This window comes from Peromyscus eremicus, chromosome 14 (assembly GCF_949786415.1).
Source record: "Peromyscus eremicus chromosome 14, PerEre_H2_v1, whole genome shotgun sequence".
Taxonomy (NCBI): Eukaryota; Metazoa; Chordata; class Mammalia; order Rodentia; family Cricetidae; genus Peromyscus; species Peromyscus eremicus.
The window spans coordinates 57635523-57655869 of NC_081430.1; the positions used below are offsets into that span (position 1 = coordinate 57635523).

General features: G+C 40.8%; 3 long non-coding RNA genes and 5 pseudogenes across 3 annotated transcripts; all 8 read left to right on the forward strand.

Annotated features, from left to right (window-relative positions):
• Positions 1–2474: 2474 nt before the first annotated feature.
• Positions 2475–4705, forward strand: LOC131924622 (uncharacterized). The gene is made up of 3 exons (XR_009382948.1): positions 2475–2581; positions 3334–3413; positions 4526–4705. It is a non-coding gene; the product is annotated as an uncharacterized LOC131924622 (long non-coding RNA).
• Positions 2785–2862, forward strand: LOC131924750 (small nucleolar RNA SNORD113/SNORD114 family; annotated as a pseudogene).
• A 2388-nt stretch (positions 4706–7093) lies between the features above and the next one.
• On the forward strand, positions 7094–7170 carry LOC131924769 (small nucleolar RNA SNORD113/SNORD114 family; annotated as a pseudogene).
• A 2793-nt stretch (positions 7171–9963) lies between these two features.
• On the forward strand, positions 9964–12317 carry LOC131924551 (uncharacterized). Its single transcript, XR_009382937.1, has 3 exons — positions 9964–10070; positions 10823–10902; positions 12013–12317. It is a non-coding gene; the product is annotated as an uncharacterized LOC131924551 (long non-coding RNA).
• On the forward strand, positions 10274–10351 carry LOC131924751 (small nucleolar RNA SNORD113/SNORD114 family; annotated as a pseudogene).
• A 2263-nt stretch (positions 12318–14580) lies between the features above and the next one.
• Positions 14581–14657, forward strand: LOC131924770 (small nucleolar RNA SNORD113/SNORD114 family; annotated as a pseudogene).
• A 2791-nt stretch (positions 14658–17448) lies between these two features.
• Positions 17449–19792, forward strand: LOC131924442 (uncharacterized). The gene is made up of 3 exons (XR_009382902.1): positions 17449–17555; positions 18308–18387; positions 19488–19792. It is a non-coding gene; the product is annotated as an uncharacterized LOC131924442 (long non-coding RNA).
• Positions 17759–17836, forward strand: LOC131924752 (small nucleolar RNA SNORD113/SNORD114 family; annotated as a pseudogene).
• Positions 19793–20347: the final 555 nt, after the last annotated feature.

The following is a 20347-nucleotide window of genomic DNA, read 5'->3' on the forward strand; positions in this document are numbered from 1 at the left end:
GTGAGGATCAAGACCTTAACACTATCATAACAATGTGAATCCTAAATAGCAAATAGTTAGAAAGGAGAAATGTAGCAGTCGTTTGAAAACTCTCAATCTTTTTATTATCTTCTCTGCTGTGTAATCCCTGGATGGATGATGGTTGCCACCTTGTATCCTGGCTGGGAGGTCCACGGTTGCCCAGGCCTCATGTGTGAGGATCAAGGGAACTGATGTAAGTGGAGTCAAGATTTTTGTTTTGCTATGGGTGGCCTTTATGAGACACTCCTCTCTTAGTCAAGTGTTGTTTTTTTGCTTTTGTCTTTTCTGGGGCCCACCCATCCAGTTACCAAATAAAGCAAACATGGAGGCTTATTCCAAATTATAAATATCAGGCCTTAGCTTGGCTTATTTCTTGCCGGATTTCCTTAACTTGAAATTATCCCATCTACCTTTTGCCTCTGGGCTTCTCATGTTCTCTTGCTTCTGTAAATCTTACTCTTACTTCATGTCTTGATATGCAGCTGGGTGGCTGGCCCCTGATGTCCTCTTCCTCCTCTGGCTCCTCCTTTCTGCCTCTCCCAGACTTCTCCTTCTGTTATTTCCCTCTGCCCCCACCCCCAATTCTGCCTATGCTTTCTTCTGCCTTGCTATTGGCCGTTCAGTTGTTTATTAGACCATCAGGTGTTTTAGACAGGCACAAGAACACAGCTTCACAGAGGTCAACAAACGCAACCTAAACAAAAGTAACACACCTTAAACAAAAGAATACTCTACAACGTTTCCCATTTTTGTTGTCATAAAAGCAAAGGTTTTTACTCTAACATAGTAAAAGTACAGACAACAAAAAAGTGATCTATTCGGGAATTCCATTTACAATACTCTGTCCATTTGTACTTAGCATATTCAAAGAGAATTATGCGTTATCTGTCATATCTTACAGAATCCAAAGTTTTACAGCTAAGTTACTTTCTCAAGTAAAACTAAGAAAAACTGCAACTGTAACTCTCTAGTCTTCAATTCCATCAAAGACCCCTAGAGATGTAATATATTTGAGTAAACAAAATATGCATCGCACACAACTTCCAAAAACTCTAGCCATGACAGAGACATCTGACTGCCTGGACAGTCACCCAAAGCTTCTCTACGATCTTGGGCCATCCGTCTTCAGCGTACAGGCCCATAGTATCTGGCAGACTTTGCTGTGAAGCAAGAAATTTGAAGGCCTGTCTTGCCTTGATTTGAGACACTTAGTCAGTCACTCTGCTCTGTGTCCTATAGACTGTGTGGCAGTCTCTTTTGTGAAGCAGGTATTTTGAATGCCTGCCCTGCCTTGTACTGGCACAGTTCAACAACCTTTTTCCTGCGTGTCCTGCGTGACAAACCTGCACAGCACAATGTCAGCAGCCAAAGACAAGAGCAGTTTCTTTGTCTAGTGGCCACAAAGAAATCTGGCCACAACGAAAGTAAACCCCATAAGGGGTTCGTTCAGTGCCCCTCACCTCTGAAGCAAATGGGTGCTGCCAGGAGTAGATGTGTCTCATGGTCATGAAAAACTTGAGGATAACAAAACATTTGTAATGCCGTATTCTGTAAGTCTTTGAAAAGTTTGAAGACTCTCTTTTCATCTAAAATATATCTCTATATGATCCGGAAAGCAAACCGAACATATCCACAAATTTGATTGTTACAAGTGACTAACCGCTATCCTTTGTTTCCTGATTTTCCCATATAGTTTATAGTAATCAATTTCCAAAACTAGAACTGCACCCTACATTTCCGACCGAACTGCGTAAGCGCAATACCTCAAACATAAATAGAAACATACATACAATATGTTTTAATCAAAACAACCTTAAATTTTTATCAATATACAAAAAATGGTTTAAACAAGAGTAGAAACACGCATACAGTGTAACAAAAATAGGTTTAAATGTGTATCGATATACTATGATAGTACAATACCAAATACACATATAGCAAAGTACAGAGACCCACTAGTATTGAAGTTCCAGAGGTATAATCCCTTGGCTCAGGATGCTGTGTACTGTTTAAAAATGGTGGTCAAAATTCTTGTTAGGGTTAGAACCCGCTCTCCTGTGTATTTTCTAGTGAAGAATGTATCACAATTGTATGTTCTTTGACAAGGAAACATTGCATAGAACTTGAATGTGTTCATAATCCATTCTTCCTTTCATCTCTCCGGCTATCCCCATGCCGTGTTGCCCTTCCGTCTGGATCACGATGTCCACGGCTAGCCTAGGGTCGTTGGAGCCCAGTGACCGGGTAAGTACAGTTCATGTTCTTGTGTTACTCTGACTGCTTCTCCTTATTCTTAAATGAATGACAAATTACTCAAGAATGGCACATCCAGTTGATGACAGACTTAAATTTTATTAAGTGAAAATGCATAGCGATTACCACAGAGTCACCACGGTTTACAGAAATAGTTTCACAAAGCTTGCGTTAGTTAAGTCATGAAATTTTCATCATCCCCAGTGCTCATCCCTCACAAGGAATAGCTTCAGTCTGCTTTAAACACTGGGCCACACCCCAAATCTCTACACGTCCTCTCGGTGTTTACCTGGAGACCCAAAGCTATGTGAGTAATATTCAAAATTATTATATTGTATTGCTCATATTGTTATATGCCCTATGTTGTGATAGAGTATAGAATGTATCTGACCAAGGTATTTGGTTATCCCGAAGAACAAAATAACACGAGAGGCACATTTATTATTAACGAAGAATTCATGTGTTAAATTACACGCATACATACATTACTAGGGAAGAGGAAGGCTAATATGGACCGATGATGACCAAGTCTGGGGTGGCAGTATAAGTCACGGACGATGACTACAATTCTGGGTGTCTGAGGTTCTCATCATCATATATCCTATGTGCCCCTGTTAACCGGCGAATAGACGTTAGGCCTGTGGAGCCCATCCTGACATTCTAATCAAGCACTTTCTGGAGTGTTAGTGGATCAGTGAAACATTTTATAAATATTCACACAAATATAAATGGAAATAAATTTTTGAGGCATAGATCAGCTAGTAAACAAATGTTTTACCACAAATGGTACTACTACATGTGGAAACTCTGGAAGTCTGCTAACAGGTCTTAGCATAAAGATGTATATAAACTTAATCCAAGTTCACATGTGAAGTATACTTAATGGATTAAGCCCCAGTGAGGGTCAAGACCTTGACTTTTAAATCTTACTTGATTTCTTAAGACACTATCATAACAATGTGAATCCTAAATAACAGATAGTTAGAAAGGAGAAATGTAGAAATCATTTGATAAATATCAATCTTTTTATTATCATTCTTCCTTTGTACTTCCTGGAAGGATGATGATTGACACCGTGTTTCCTGGCTGGGAGGTCCGTGGTTGCCCTGTCCCCATGTGTAAGGATCAAGGGAAGTGATGTAAGTGGAGTCAAAGTCCTTGTTTCGCTTTGGGTGGCCTTGATCACACATTTAGGTTGTCTTGGTAAAGGCATGCATAGGCTCCTGTTAGGCCAACTGAGACTGTGTGCTCAATTAAACCTGACCATGAGCGCAGGGTTGGGGATTTCCAAAATTAAGTAGAAAGACAGAATCAGGGTGGCACAAAATCTGTTGCATAATTTCAAAACATCCGGATTTTGTGACTTGTTATATGACTACTCCAAGTGACACGAATAGTTAGGTGATAAAAATATAGAAATTGTGAGAGAAAGGAAAAGGCGGTGTTGGATCAATGATGGTTTGATCACTCATGATGATTGATCCGTGGAGCATGACTACAGGTCTGGGAGTCTGAGCTTCACACCAGAACACATGTAGTGTGGAACTGTGATAGATGTCAGGTGTAGTACGTGATAGTGTATTATCATAGTATTTTTGTTCAAGAGTTTTCATTACATTCATATAATTAGAGTCAACTAAAACACAGGAGAGGGGAACGGATTCTCAAATAGTACCATGTAGTAATATTGTAACAGTATATATATATATATATATATATATATATATATATATATATATATATATATATATATATCTCAAAGTTGAGGAACCCACTAGTAGTGAATTTCCAGAGGTATAATCCCTTGGCTAAGGATGCTCTGTGCCATTTGAAATGATAGTCAAGTAAAGCAAAGGATAACCAGGCTACAATGCACAGCCCCAGAGATAGTAGGTATCAAGGAGGACCTTAAGAGTGACAGATGTACATGTATCCTCCTGGGAAGGGGAAGTAAATAAGAACTCCTGAGTGAACTGCCAACCTGGGAGAAGGGGTGGAGATAAGGGGAGGTGGAAGGAGAACCTGAGGGAAGTAGATGGTGGATTTGGGGGAGGGACAGAGATGGAGAGAAATGAAAGAGATGTCTTGATGGAGGGAGCCATGATGGGGTAAGGAAGAAACCTCGTAGAAGGGAAATTCCCAGGAATCCACAAGGATGAGCCCAGCTAATACTCCAAGGCGCAGTGGAGGGGGTGCCTCAACTGGCCTTCCCCTCTAATCAGATTGATGACTACCCTAATTGTCATCATAGAACCTTCATCCAGTACTAACGGAAGCAGATGCAGAGATCCACAGCTAAGCACTTTGTGGAGCTCCCGGAGTCCAGTTGAAGCAAAGGAGGAGAGATTATATGAGCAAAGGGGACAAGATCATGATGGGGAATCCCACAGAGACCTGAGCTAATGGGAGCTCACTGACTCTGGACTGACAACTGGGGATCCTGCATGGGACCGAACTAGGCCCTCTGAATGTGGGTGACAGTTGTGTGACTTGGACAATTTATGGGGCCACTGGCAGTGGCACCAGGATTTATCCTTCGTGCACGAACTGGCTTTTTGGAGCCCATTCCCCGTGGAGGGATGCCTTGCTCAGCCTTGATGCAGCAGAGAGGGGCTTGGTCCTGCCTCACCTTGATATGGCGGGCTTCCTTGACTCCCCGTGGGAGGCCTTACCCTCCCTGAGGACTGGATAGGAGGCTGGGTGGAGGAAAGATGGAGGGTGGGTGGGAGCAGCGGGAGGAGGGGGGTGAGGGGGGTGGGGGTGGGAGAGGGAACTGTGGTTGGTATGTGAAAAAAGAACTCTTAAATAAACAAAACTAAAAATAAAAAGATAAAATGGTGGTCAAAATTCTTGTTAAGGTTAGAACCGGGTCTCCTGTGTACTTTCTCAAGAAGAATGTAGCAACCTTTTATATTCGTAGATGAGTGAAATAAAAAAGAAACCACACAAGGGTCATTGTATAGAACATGGTTTTGTGATTTTGTTTATAATCCGTTCCTCTTTTCATCTCTCTGGATATTCCTGAGTTGCCCTTCCACGTGGATCACGATGTCTACGGCGAGCCTAGGGTCTTGGGAGCACAGTGACCAAGTAAGTACAGTTCATTTTCCTGTGTTACTCTGACTGCCTCTCCTTATTCTTTAATGAATTACGCACTGCTCAAGAAGGACACATCCAGTTGAAGACAGATACCAAATATCATGGACACAGTTTCTTAATATCATTAATTTTAAAATAAATCTGATGACACACTGAATCAAAGAATTGATCTAAAGCATTCTTAAGAACTGCTCTAAAGCATATTTAATAACATATTTGATTCCTTGTATTTATCTGTATCTGTTTATCTCTCTGTCTATGGATCTGTCTGTCTGTCTATCCATCTTCAAACTACAAATCCATCGTTAACCTATGTATGTATATATGTATCTCTGTCTATCTCTCTATCTCTCTATCTCTCTATCTATCTACCTCTGTCTCTATCCATCATCTATCATATATATATAATAACATGTGTCTTTTTTATTGTACTTTTTCTGTTGAATCCCAGCTGCATTGGCACTATAATAAATGCAGAAACAGGGTATTGTTATCTCAAGGTTTGAAGCCAAAGTGGAGGCTAGTGAGGACCTGCTGTTGCCAAAGAGGTGGATGGTTCCTCCAGTCCCAGACTCTTTAGAACACCAATTCAACTGAACCACTCATGTTTTTACAAGGTGGTTGTATTTATTTATTAAGACACACTCTAGTATTCTACCACTTCTGTGCTGTCTCCTTGAAGTTTCTGGAATAAAGAATCCCATGTGCATCCAGATGGCTCTTTGCATATTTACATTTGACAGACAGCTGCAGAGACTGAGTCAGGATCTCCTTGCCTTCTACCTAGGTTCACTCAGAAGATTTAGCACTTCCTGTTGAGTAGGGAATGTGTAGCTAGACAGACACATGGACCAGTTTTGGTTCTTATGGTTTTATCTGGTATTCACTTGTAGGAAAGTTAATACATCTCGCACTGTAAGTGACTCTTTGGCTTTGACAGTGAGCTTCGTCTACAGCAAACACGAGGTTAGTCCCCATTCAGTGTTTGTTGAGCTGGACTTGGCTACAAAAATCTGACTCTAGACTGTGCCTCCCCGTCTCTCCATTCATTCAATATTTCTCTCTTTGTACTGGTAGACACACTGGACTCAGTTAGGCACACAATACCTGGAATGCTCAGTTTATCATGGAATAGGTGTTTATCTCTGAGTTCTATATCCTTCAATCTCTTCTCATGGCTGCTGGCTTCATGGCTTATCGTGGGTCTTTGCTTTAACACTTCAGGGAGGAAAGGGTGACATTATTAAATTCTTAACTCTTTATTATTAAAATGTTGCCAAAATCACTACACATTAAAATGAACCAAACCCAAAGACTTAAATTTTTTAAGTGAAAATAAATAGCTATTACCACAGATTCACAAACATCTACAGAAAACGATTTACATACTTACATAGTTAAAGTATGAAATTTTCATCATCCACAGTGCTCGTCCCACTGAAGGAATGGCTTCAGTCTGCCTTAAACACTGGGCCACACCCATAATCTCTACACTTATTCTCAGTGCTTACGTGAAGTCCAAATCCTGTGTGAGTAATATTCAAAATTATTGTCTTGTTTTGCTCTGTGTTATTATAGTTTAGAGCAGAGGTTAGGTATTCTGAAAAAAACAAAAACAAAAACAAAAAACAAAATGAAATCAGAGGCACTTTTATTGTTAATGAATTACTGCGTTAAATAACAAACACGCACATATTACTAGAGAAGAGGTAGGCTATCACGGACCAATGATGACAATTACCCTGCGGCGCTATAAGTCATGGACGATGACTACAATTATGGGTGTCTGAGGTTCTTTCTCATCCTAACACATCTCATTTGCTCCTGTTAGCCTGGTAAAACCATTAGGCTTGTGGAGCACATACTGTTCATTAGACGCATGCACTTTCGTGAATTTTCTTAGTGGATCAATGACATGCTGTAAATATTCACACACAAATACAAATGTAAATAAATATGGTGGCATTGATCCATGAGTAGATAAATGTTTTACTACAAATGCTACTACTACTGCTCGTAGATACTCTCGAAATCTATTAAGAGTGAACTGGCTTAAAGATGTATATAAACTCCATCCAAGTTCACATAGGAAGTATAATTAATGGATTAAGGCCCAGTGAGGGTCAAGACCTTAACACTATCATAACAATGTGAATCCTAAATAGCAAATAGTTAGAAAGGAGAAATGTAGCAGTCGTTTGAAAACTCTCAATCTTTTTATTATCTTCTCTGCTGTGTAATCCCTGGATGGATGATGGTTGCCACCTTGTATCCTGGCTGGGAGGTCCACGGTTGCCCAGGCCTCATGTGTGAGGATCAAGGGAACTGATGTAAGTGGAGTCAAGATTTTTGTTTTGCTATGGGTGGCCTTTATGAGACACTCCTCTCTTAGTCAAGTGTTGTTTTTTTGCTTTTGTCTTTTCTGGGGCCCACCCATCCAGTTACCAAATAAAGCAAACATGGAGGCTTATTCCAAATTATAAATATCAGGCCTTAGCTTGGCTTATTTCTTGCCGGATTTCCTTAACTTGAAATTATCCCATCTACCTTTTGCCTCTGGGCTTCTCATGTTCTCTTGCTTCTGTAAATCTTACTCTTACTTCATGTCTTGATATGCAGCTGGGTGGCTGGCCCCTGATGTCCTCTTCCTCCTCTGGCTCCTCCTTTCTGCCTCTCCCAGACTTCTCCTTCTGTTATTTCCCTCTGCCCCCACCCCCAATTCTGCCTATGCTTTCTTCTGCCTTGCTATTGGCCGTTCAGTTGTTTATTAGACCATCAGGTGTTTTAGACAGGCACAAGAACACAGCTTCACAGAGGTCAACAAACGCAACCTAAACAAAAGTAACACACCTTAAACAAAAGAATACTCTACAACGTTTCCCATTTTTGTTGTCATAAAAGCAAAGGTTTTTACTCTAACATAGTAAAAGTACAGACAACAAAAAAGTGATCTATTCGGGAATTCCATTTACAATACTCTGTCCATTTGTACTTAGCATATTCAAAGAGAATTATGCGTTATCTGTCGTATCTTACAGAATCCAAAGTTTTACAGCTAAGTTACTTTCTCAAGTAAAACTAAGAAAAACTGCAACTGTAACTCTCTAGTCTTCAATTCCATCAAAGACCCCTAGAGATGTAATATATTTGCGTAAACAAAATATGCATCGCACACAACTTCCAAAAACTCTAGCCATGACAGAGACATCTGACTGCCTGGACAGTCACCCAAAGCTTCTCTACGATCTTGGGCCATCCGTCTTCAGCGTACAGGCCCATAGTATCTGGCAGACTTTGCTGTGAAGCAAGAAATTTGAAGGCCTGTCTTGCCTTGATTTGAGACACTTAGTCAGTCACTCTGCTCTGTGTCCTATAGACTGTGTGGCAGTCTCTTTTGTGAAGCAGGTATTTTGAATGCCTGCCCTGCCTTGTACTGGCACAGTTCAACAACCTTTTTCCTGCGTGTCCTGCGTGACAAACCTGCACAGCACAATGTCAGCAGCCAAAGACAAGAGCAGTTTCTTTGTCTAGTGGCCACAAAGAAATCTGGCCACAACGAAAGTAAACCCCATAAGGGGTTCGTTCAGTGCCCCTCACCTCTGAAGCAAATGGGTGCTGCCAGGAGTAGATGTGTCTCATGGTCATGAAAAACTTGAGGATAACAAAACATTTGTAATGCCGTATTCTGTAAGTCTTTGAAAAGTTTGAAGACTCTCTTTTCATCTAAAATATATCTCTATATGATCCGGAAAGCAAACCGAACATATCCACAAATTTGATTGTTACAAGTGACTAACCGCTATCCTTTGTTTCCTGATTTTCCCATATAGTTTATAGTAATCAATTTCCAAAACTAGAACTGCACCCTACATTTCCGACCGAACTGCGTAAGCGCAATACCTCAAACATAAATAGAAACATACATACAATATGTTTTAATCAAAACAACCTTAAATTTTTATCAATATACAAAAAATGGTTTAAACAAGAGTAGAAACACGCATACAGTGTAACAAAAATAGGTTTAAATGTGTATCGATATACTATGATAGTACAATACCAAATACACATATAGCAAAGTACAGAGACCCACTAGTATTGAAGTTCCAGAGGTATAATCCCTTGGCTCAGGATGCTGTGTACTGTTTAAAAATGGTGGTCAAAATTCTTGTTAGGGTTAGAACCCGCTCTCCTGTGTATTTTCTAGTGAAGAATGTATCACAATTGTATGTTCTTTGACAAGGAAACATTGCATAGAACTTGAATGTGTTCATAATCCATTCTTCCTTTCATCTCTCCGGCTATCCCCATGCCGTGTTGCCCTTCCGTCTGGATCACGATGTCCACGGCTAGCCTAGGGTCGTTGGAGCCCAGTGACCGGGTAAGTACAGTTCATGTTCTTGTGTTACTCTGACTGCTTCTCCTTATTCTTAAATGAATGACAAATTACTCAAGAATGGCACATCCAGTTGATGACAGACTTAAATTTTATTAAGTGAAAATGCATAGCGATTACCACAGAGTCACCACGGTTTACAGAAATAGTTTCACAAAGCTTGCGTTAGTTAAGTCATGAAATTTTCATCATCCCCAGTGCTCATCCCTCACAAGGAATAGCTTCAGTCTGCTTTAAACACTGGGCCACACCCCAAATCTCTACACGTCCTCTCGGTGTTTACCTGGAGACCCAAAGCTATGTGAGTAATATTCAAAATTATTATATTGTATTGCTCATATTGTTATATGCCCTATGTTGTGATAGAGTATAGAATGTATCTGACCAAGGTATTTGGTTATCCCGAAGAACAAAATAACACGAGAGGCACATTTATTATTAACGAAGAATTCATGTGTTAAATTGCACGCATACATACATTACTAGGGAAGAGGAAGGCTAATATGGACCGATGATGACCAAGTCTGGGGTGGCAGTATAAGTCACGGACGATGACTACAATTCTGGGTGTCTGAGGTTCTCATCATCATATATCCTATGTGCCCCTGTTAACCGGCGAATAGACGTTAGGCCTGTGGAGCCCATCCTGACATTCTAATCAAGCACTTTCTGGAGTGTTAGTGGATCAGTGAAACATTTTATAAATATTCACACAAATATAAATGGAAATAAATTTTTGAGGCATAGATCAGCTAGTAAACAAATGTTTTACCACAAATGGTACTACTACATGTGGAAACTCTGGAAGTCTGCTAACAGGTCTTAGCATAAAGATGTATATAAACTTAATCCAAGTTCACATGTGAAGTATACTTAATGGATTAAGCCCCAGTGAGGGTCAAGACCTTGACTTTTAAATCTTACTTGATTTCTTAAGACACTATCATAACAATGTGAATCCTAAATAACAGATAGTTAGAAAGGAGAAATGTAGAAATCATTTGATAAATATCAATCTTTTTATTATCATTCTTCCTTTGTACTTCCTGGAAGGATGATGATTGACACCGTGTTTCCTGGCTGGGAGGTCCGTGGTTGCCCTGTCCCCATGTGTAAGGATCAAGGGAAGTGATGTAAGTGGAGTCAAAGTCCTTGTTTCGCTTTGGGTGGCCTTGATCACACATTTAGGTTGTCTTGGTAAAGGCATGCATAGGCTCCTGTTAGGCCAACTGAGACTGTGTGCTCAATTAAACCTGACCATGAGCGCAGGGTTGGGGATTTCCAAAATTAAGTAGAAAGACAGAATCAGGGTGGCACAAAATCTGTTGCATAATTTCAAAACATCCGGATTTTGTGACTTGTTATATGACTACTCCAAGTGACACGAATAGTTAGGTGATAAAAATATAGAAATTGTGAGAGAAAGGAAAAGGCGGTGTTGGATCAATGATGGTTTGATCACTCATGATGATTGATCCGTGGAGCATGACTACAGGTCTGGGAGTCTGAGCTTCACAACAGAACACATGTAGTGTGGAACTGTGATAGATGTCAGGTGTAGTACGTGATAGTGTATTATCATAGTATTTTTGTTCAAGAGTTTTCATTACATTCATATAATTAGAGTCAACTAAAACACAGGAGAGGGGAACGGATTCTCAAATAGTACCATGTAGTAATATTGTAACAGTATATATATATATATATATATATATATATATATATATATATATATATATATATATATATCAAAGTTGAGGAACCCACTAGTAGTGAATTTCCAGAGGAATAATCCCTTGGCTAAGGATGCTCTGTGCCATTTGAAATGATAGTCAAGTAAAGCAAAGGATAACCAGGCTACAATGCACAGCCCCAGAGATAGTAGGTATCAAGGAGGACCTTAAGAGTGACAGATGTACATGTATCCTCCTGGGAAGGGGAAGTAAATAAGAACTCCTGAGTGAACTGCCAACCTGGGAGAAGGGGTGGAGATAAGGGGAGGTGGAAGGAGAACCTGAGGGAAGTAGATGGTGGATTTGGGGGAGGGACAGAGATGGAGAGAAATGAAAGAGATGTCTTGATGGAGGGAGCCATGATGGGGTAAGGAAGAAACCTCCTAGAAGGGAAATTACCAGGAATCCACAAGGATGAGCCCAGCTAATACTCCAAGGCGCAGTGGAGGGGGTGCCTCAACTGGCCTTCCCCTCTAATCAGATTGATGACTACCCTAATTGTCATCATAGAACCTTCATCCAGTACTAACGGAAGCAGATGCAGAGATCCACAGCTAAGCACTTTGTGGAGCTCCCGGAGTCCAGTTGAAGCAAAGGAGGAGAGATTATATGAGCAAAGGGGACAAGATCATGATGGGGAATCCCACAGAGACCTGAGCTAATGGGAGCTCACTGACTCTGGACTGACAACTGGGGAACCTGCATGGGACCGAACTAGGCCCTCTGAATGTGGGTGACAGTTGTGTGACTTGGACAATTTATGGGGCCACTGGCAGTGGCACCAGGATTTATCCTTCGTGCACGAACTGGCTTTTTGGAGCCCATTCCCCGTGGAGGGATGCCTTGCTCAGCCTTGATGCAGCAGAGAGGGGCTTGGTCCTGCCTCACCTTGATATGGCGGGCTTCCTTGACTCCCCGTGGGAGGCCTTACCCTCCCTGAGGACTGGATAGGAGGCTGGGTGGAGGAAAGATGGAGGGTGGGTGGGAGCAGCGGGAGGAGGGGGGTGAGGGGGGTGGGGGTGGGAGAGGGAACTGTGGTTGGTATGTGAAAAAAGAACTCTTAAATAAACAAAACTAAAAATAAAAAGATAAAATGGTGGTCAAAATTCTTGTTAAGGTTAGAACCGGGTCTCCTGTGTACTTTCTCAAGAAGAATGTAGCAACCTTTTATATTCGTAGATGAGTGAAATAAAAAAGAAACCACACAAGGGTCATTGTATAGAACATGGTTTTGTGATTTTGTTTATAATCCGTTCCTCTTTTCATCTCTCTGGATATTCCTGAGTTGCCCTTCCACGTGGATCACGATGTCTACGGCGAGCCTAGGGTCTTGGGAGCACAGTGACCAAGTAAGTACAGTTCATTTTCCTGTGTTACTCTGACTGCCTCTCCTTATTCTTTAATGAATTACGCACTGCTCAAGAAGGACACATCCAGTTGAAGACAGATACCAAATATCATGGACACAGTTTCTTAATATCATTAATTTTAAAATAAATCTGATGACACACTGAATCAAAGAATTGATCTAAAGCATTCTTAAGAACTGCTCTAAAGCATATTTAATAACATATTTGATTCCTTGTATTTATCTGTATCTGTTTATCTCTCTGTCTATGGATCTGTCTGTCTGTCTATCCATCTTCAAACTACAAATCCATCGTTAACCTATGTATGTATATATGTATCTCTGTCTATCTCTCTATCTCTCTATCTCTCTATCTATCTACCTCTGTCTCTATCCATCATCTATCATATATATATAATAACATGTGTCTTTTTTATTGTACTTTTTCTGTTGAATCCCAGCTGCATTGGCACTATAATAAATGCAGAAACAGGGTATTGTTATCTCAAGGTTTGAAGCCAAAGTGGAGGCTAGTGAGGACCTGCTGTTGCCAAAGAGGTGGATGGTTCCTCCAGTCCCAGACTCTTTAGAACACCAATTCAACTGAACCACTCATGTTTTTACAAGGTGGTTGTATTTATTTATTAAGACACACTCTAGTATTCTACCACTTCTGTGCTGTCTCCTTGAAGTTTCTGGAATAAAGAATCCCATGTGCATCCAGATGGCTCTTTGCATATTTACATTTGACAGACAGCTGCAGAGACTGAGTCAGGATCTCCTTGCCTTCTACCTAGGTTCACTCAGAAGATTTAGCACTTCCTGTTGAGTAGGGAATGTGTAGCTAGACAGACACATGGACCAGTTTTGGTTCTTATGGTTTTATCTGGTATTCACTTGTAGGAAAGTTAATACATCTCGCACTGTAAGTGACTCTTTGGCTTTGACAGTGAGCTTCGTCTACAGCAAACACGAGGTTAGTCCCCATTCAGTGTTTGTTGAGCTGGACTTGGCTACAAAAATCTGACTCTAGACTGTGCCTCCCCGTCTCTCCATTCATTCAATATTTCTCTCTTTGTACTGGTAGACACACTGGACTCAGTTAGGCACACAATACCTGGAATGCTCAGTTTATCATGGAATAGGTGTTTATCTCTGAGTTCTATATCCTTCAATCTCTTCTCATGGCTGCTGGCTTCATGGCTTATCGTGGGTCTTTGCTTTAACACTTCAGGGAGGAAAGGGTGACATTATTAAATTCTTAACTCTTTATTATTAAAATGTTGCCAAAATCACTACACATTAAAATGAACCAAACCCAAAGACTTAAATTTTTTAAGTGAAAATAAATAGCTATTACCACAGATTCACAAACATCTACAGAAAACGATTTACATACTTACATAGTTAAAGTATGAAATTTTCATCATCCACAGTGCTCGTCCCACTGAAGGAATGGCTTCAGTCTGCCTTAAACACTGGGCCACACCCATAATCTCTACACTTATTCTCAGTGCTTACGTGAAGTCCAAATCCTGTGTGAGTAATATTCAAAATTATTGTCTTGTTTTGCTCTGTGTTATTATAGTTTAGAGCAGAGGTTAGGTATTCTGAAAAAAACAAAAACAAAAACAAAAAACAAAATGAAATCAGAGGCACTTTTATTGTTAATGAATTACTGCGTTAAATAACAAACACGCACATATTACTAGAGAAGAGGTAGGCTATCACGGACCAATGATGACAATTACCCTGCGGCGCTATAAGTCATGGACGATGACTACAATTATGGGTGTCTGAGGTTCTTTCTCATCCTAACACATCTCATTTGCTCCTGTTAGCCTGGTAAAACCATTAGGCTTGTGGAGCACATACTGTTCATTAGACGCATGCACTTTCGTGAATTTTCTTAGTGGATCAATGACATGCTGTAAATATTCACACACAAATACAAATGTAAATAAATATGGTGGCATTGATCCATGAGTAGATAAATGTTTTACTACAAATGCTACTACTACTGCTCGTAGATACTCTCGAAATCTATTAAGAGTGAACTGGCTTAAAGATGTATATAAACTCCATCCAAGTTCACATAGGAAGTATAATTAATGGATTAAGGCCCAGTGAGGATCAAGACCTTAACACTATCATAACAATGTGAATCCTAAATAGCAAATAGTTAGAAAGGAGAAATGTAGCAGTCGTTTGAAAACTCTCAATCTTTTTATTATCTTCTCTGCTGTGTAATCCCTGGATGGATGATGGTTGCCACCTTGTATCCTGGCTGGGAGGTCCACGGTTGCCCAGGCCTCATGTGTGAGGATCAAGGGAACTGATGTAAGTGGAGTCAAGATTTTTGTTTTGCTATGGGTGGCCTTTATGAGACACTCCTCTCTTAGTCAAGTGTTGTTTTTTTGCTTTTGTCTTTTCTGGGGCCCACCCATCCAGTTACCAAATAAAGCAAACATGGAGGCTTATTCCAAATTATAAATATCAGGCCTTAGCTTGGCTTATTTCTTGCCGGATTTCCTTAACTTGAAATTATCCCATCTACCTTTTGCCTCTGGGCTTCTCATGTTCTCTTGCTTCTGTAAATCTTACTCTTACTTCATGTCTTGATATGCAGCTGGGTGGCTGGCCCCTGATGTCCTCTTCCTCCTCTGGCTCCTCCTTTCTGCCTCTCCCAGACTTCTCCTTCTGTTATTTCCCTCTGCCCCCACCCCCAATTCTGCCTATGCTTTCTTCTGCCTTGCTATTGGCCGTTCAGTTGTTTATTAGACCATCAGGTGTTTTAGACAGGCACAAGAACACAGCTTCACAGAGGTCAACAAACGCAACCTAAACAAAAGTAACACACCTTAAACAAAAGAATACTCTACAACGTTTCCCATTTTTGTTGTCATAAAAGCAAAGGTTTTTACTCTAACATAGTAAAAGTACAGACAACAAAAAAGTGATCTATTCGGGAATTCCATTTACAATACTCTGTCCATTTGTACTTAGCATATTCAAAGAGAATTATGCGTTATCTGTCATATCTTACAGAATCCAAAGTTTTACAGCTAAGTTACTTTCTCAAGTAAAACTAAGAAAAACTGCAACTGTAACTCTCTAGTCTTCAATTCCATCAAAGACCCCTAGAGATGTAATATATTTGAGTAAACAAAATATGCATCGCACACAACTTCCAAAAACTCTAGCCATGACAGAGACATCTGACTGCCTGGACAGTCACCCAAAGCTTCTCTACGATCTTGGGCCATCCGTCTTCAGCGTACAGGCCCATAGTATCTGGCAGACTTTGCTGTGAAGCAAGAAATTTGAAGGCCTGTCTTGCCTTGATTTGAGACACTTAGTCAGTCACTCTGCTCTGTGTCCTATAGACTGTGTGGCAGTCTCTTTTGTGAAGCAGGTATTTTGAATGCCTGCCCTGCCTTGTACTGGCACAGTTCAACAACCTTTTTCCTGCGTGTCCTGCGTGACAAACCTGCACAGCACAATGTCAGCAGCCAAAGACAAGAGCAGTTTCTTTGTCTAGTGGCCACAAAGAAATCTGGCCACAACGAAAGTAAACCCCATAAGGGGTTCGTTCAGTGCCCCTCACCTCTGAAGCAAATGGGTGCTGCCAGGAGTAGATGTGTCTCATGGTCATGAAAAACTTGAGGATAACAAAACATTTGTAATGCCGTATTCTGTAAGTCTTTGAAAAGTTTGAAGACTCTCTTTTCATCTAAAATATATCTCTATATGATCCGGAAAGCAAACCGAACATATCCACAAATTTGATTGTTACAAGTGACTAACCGCTATCCTTTGTTTCCTGATTTTCCCATATAGTTTATAGTAATCAATTTCCAAAACTAGAACTGCACCCTACATTTCCGACCGAACTGCGTAAGCGCAATACCTCAAACATAAATAGAAACATACATACAATATGTTTTAATCAAAACAACCTTAAATTTTTATCAATATACAAAAAATGGTTTAAACAAGAGTAGAAACACGCATACAGTGTAACAAAAATAGGTTTAAATGTGTATCGATATACTATGATAGTACAATACCAAATACACATATAGCAAAGTACAGAGACCCACTAGTATTGAAGTTCCAGAGGTATAATCCCTTGGCTCAGGATGCTGTGTACTGTTTAAAAATGGTGGTCAAAATTCTTGTTAGGGTTAGAACCCGCTCTCCTGTGTATTTTCTAGTGAAGAATGTATCACAATTGTATGTTCTTTGACAAGGAAACATTGCATAGAACTTGAATGTGTTCATAATCCATTCTTCCTTTCATCTCTCCGGCTATCCCCATGCCGTGTTGCCCTTCCGTCTGGATCAATGTCCACGGCTAGCCTAGGGTCGTTGGAGCCCAGTGACCGGGTAAGTACAGTTCATGTTCTTGTGTTACTCTGACTGCTTCTCCTTATTCTTAAATGAATGACAAATTACTCAAGAATGGCACATCCAGTTGATGACAGACTTAAATTTTATTAAGTGAAAATGCATAGCGATTACCACAGAGTCACCACGGTTTACAGAAATAGTTTCACAAAGCTTGCGTTAGTTAAGTCATGAAATTTTCATCATCCCCAGTGCTCATCCCTCACAAGGAATAGCTTCAGTCTGCTTTAAACACTGGGCCACACCCCAAATCTCTACACGTCCTCTCGGTGTTTACCTGGAGACCCAAAGCTATGTGAGTAATATTCAAAATTATTATATTGTATTGCTCATATTGTTATATGCCCTATGTTGTGATAGAGTATAGAATGTATCTGACCAAGGTATTTGGTTATCCCGAAGAACAAAATAACACGAGAGGCACATTTATTATTAACGAAGAATTCATGTGTTAAATTACACGCATACATACATTACTAGGGAAGAGGAAGGCTAATATGGACCGATGATGACCAAGTCTGGGGTGGCAGTATAAGTCACGGACGATGACTACAATTCTGGGTGTCTGAGGTTCTCATCATCATATATCCTATGTGCCCCTGTTAACCGGCGAATAGACGTTAGGCCTGTGGAGCCCATCCTGACATTCTAATCAAGCACTTTCTGGAGTGTTAGTGGATCAGTGAAACATTTTATAAATATTCACACAAATATAAATGGAAATAAATTTTTGAGGCATAGATCAGCTAGTAAACAAATGTTTTACCACAAATGGTACTACTACATGTGGAAACTCTGGAAGTCTGCTAACAGGTCTTAGCATAAAGATGTATATAAACTTAATCCAAGTTCACATGTGAAGTATACTTAATGGATTAAGCCCCAGTGAGGGTCAAGACCTTGACTTTTAAATCTTACTTGATTTCTTAAGACACTATCATAACAATGTGAATCCTAAATAACAGATAGTTAGAAAGGAGAAATGTAGAAATCATTTGATAAATATCAATCTTTTTATTATCATTCTTCCTTTGTACTTCCTGGAAGGATGATGATTGACACCGTGTTTCCTGGCTGGGAGGTCCGTGGTTGCCCTGTCCCCATGTGTAAGGATCAAGGGAAGTGATGTAAGTGGAGTCAAAGTCCTTGTTTCGCTTTGGGTGGCCTTGATCACACATTTAGGTTGTCTTGGTAAAGGCATGCATAGGCTCCTGTTAGGCCAACTGAGACTGTGTGCTCAATTAAACCTGACCATGAGCGCAGGGTTGGGGATTTCCAAAATTAAGTAGAAAGACAGAATCAGGGTGGCACAAAATCTGTTGCATAATTTCAAAACATCCGGATTTTGTGACTTGTTATATGACTACTCCAAGTGACACGAATAGTTAGGTGATAAAAATATAGAAATTGTGAGAGAAAGGAAAAGGCGGTGTTGGATCAATGATGGTTTGATCACTCATGATGATTGATCCGTGGAGCATGACTACAGGTCTGGGAGTCTGAGCTTCACACCAGAACACATGTAGTGTGGAACTGTGATAGATGTCAGGTGTAGTACGTGATAGTGTATTATCATAGTATTTTTGTTCAAGAGTTTTCATTACATTCATATAATTAGAGTCAACTAAAACACAGGAGAGGGGAACGGATTCTCAAATAGTACCATGTAGTAATATTGTAACAGTATATATATATATATATATATATATATATATATATATATATATATATATCAAAGTTGAGGAACCCACTAGTAGTGAATTTCCAGAGGTATAATCCCTTGGCTAAGGATGCTCTGTGCCATTTGAAATGATAGTCAAGTAAAGCAAAGGATAACCAGGCTACAATGCACAGCCCCAGAGATAGTAGGTATCAAGGAGGACCTTAAGAGTGACAGATGTACATGTATCCTCCTGGGAAGGGGAAGTAAATAAGAACTCCTGAGTGAACTGCCAACCTGGGAGAAGGGGTGGAGATAAGGGGAGGTGGAAGGAGAACCTGAGGGAAGTAGATGGTGGATTTGGGGGAGGGACAGAGATGGAGAGAAATGAAAGAGATGTCTTGATGGAGGGAGCCATGATGGGGTAAGGAAGAAACCTCGTAGAAGGGAAATTCCCAGGAATCCACAAGGATGAGCCCAGCTAATACTCCAAGGCGTAGTGGAGGGGGTGCCTCAACTGGCCTTCCCCTCTAATCAGATTGATGACTACCCTAATTGTCATCATAGAACCTTCATCCAGTACTAACGGAAGCAGATGCAGAGATCCACAGCTAAGCACTTTGTGGAGCTCCCGGAGTCCAGTTGAAGCAAAGGAGGAGAGATTATATGAGCAAAGGGGACAAGATCATGATGGGGAATCCCACAGAGACCTGAGCTAATGGGAGCTCACTGACTCTGGACTGACAACTGGGGAACCTGCATGGGACCGAACTAGGCCCTCTGAATGTGGGTGACAGTTGTGTGACTTGGACAATTTATGGGGCCACTGGCAGTGGCACCAGGATTTATCCTTCGTGCACGAACTGGCTTTTTGGAGCCCATTCCCCGTGGAGGGATGCCTTGCTCAGCCTTGATGCAGCAGAGAGGGGCTTGGTCCTGCCTCACCTTGATATGGCGGGCTTCCTTGACTCCCCGTGGGAGGCCTTACCCTCCCTGAGGACTGGATAGGAGGCTGGGTGGAGGAAAGATGGAGGGTGGGTGGGAGCAGCGGGAGGAGGGGGGTGAGGGGGGTGGGGGTGGGAGAGGGAACTGTGGTTGGTATGTGAAAAAAGAACTCTTAAATAAACAAAACTAAAAATAAAAAGATAAAATGGTGGTCAAAATTCTTGTTAAGGTTAGAACCGGGTCTCCTGTGTACTTTCTCAAGAAGAATGTAGCAACCTTTTATATTCGTAGATGAGTGAAATAAAAAAGAAACCACACAAGGGTCATTGTATAGAACATGGTTTTGTGATTTTGTTTATAATCCGTTCCTCTTTTCATCTCTCTGGATATTCCTGAGTTGCCCTTCCACGTGGATCACGATGTCTACGGCGAGCCTAGGGTCTTGGGAGCACAGTGACCAAGTAAGTACAGTTCATTTTCCT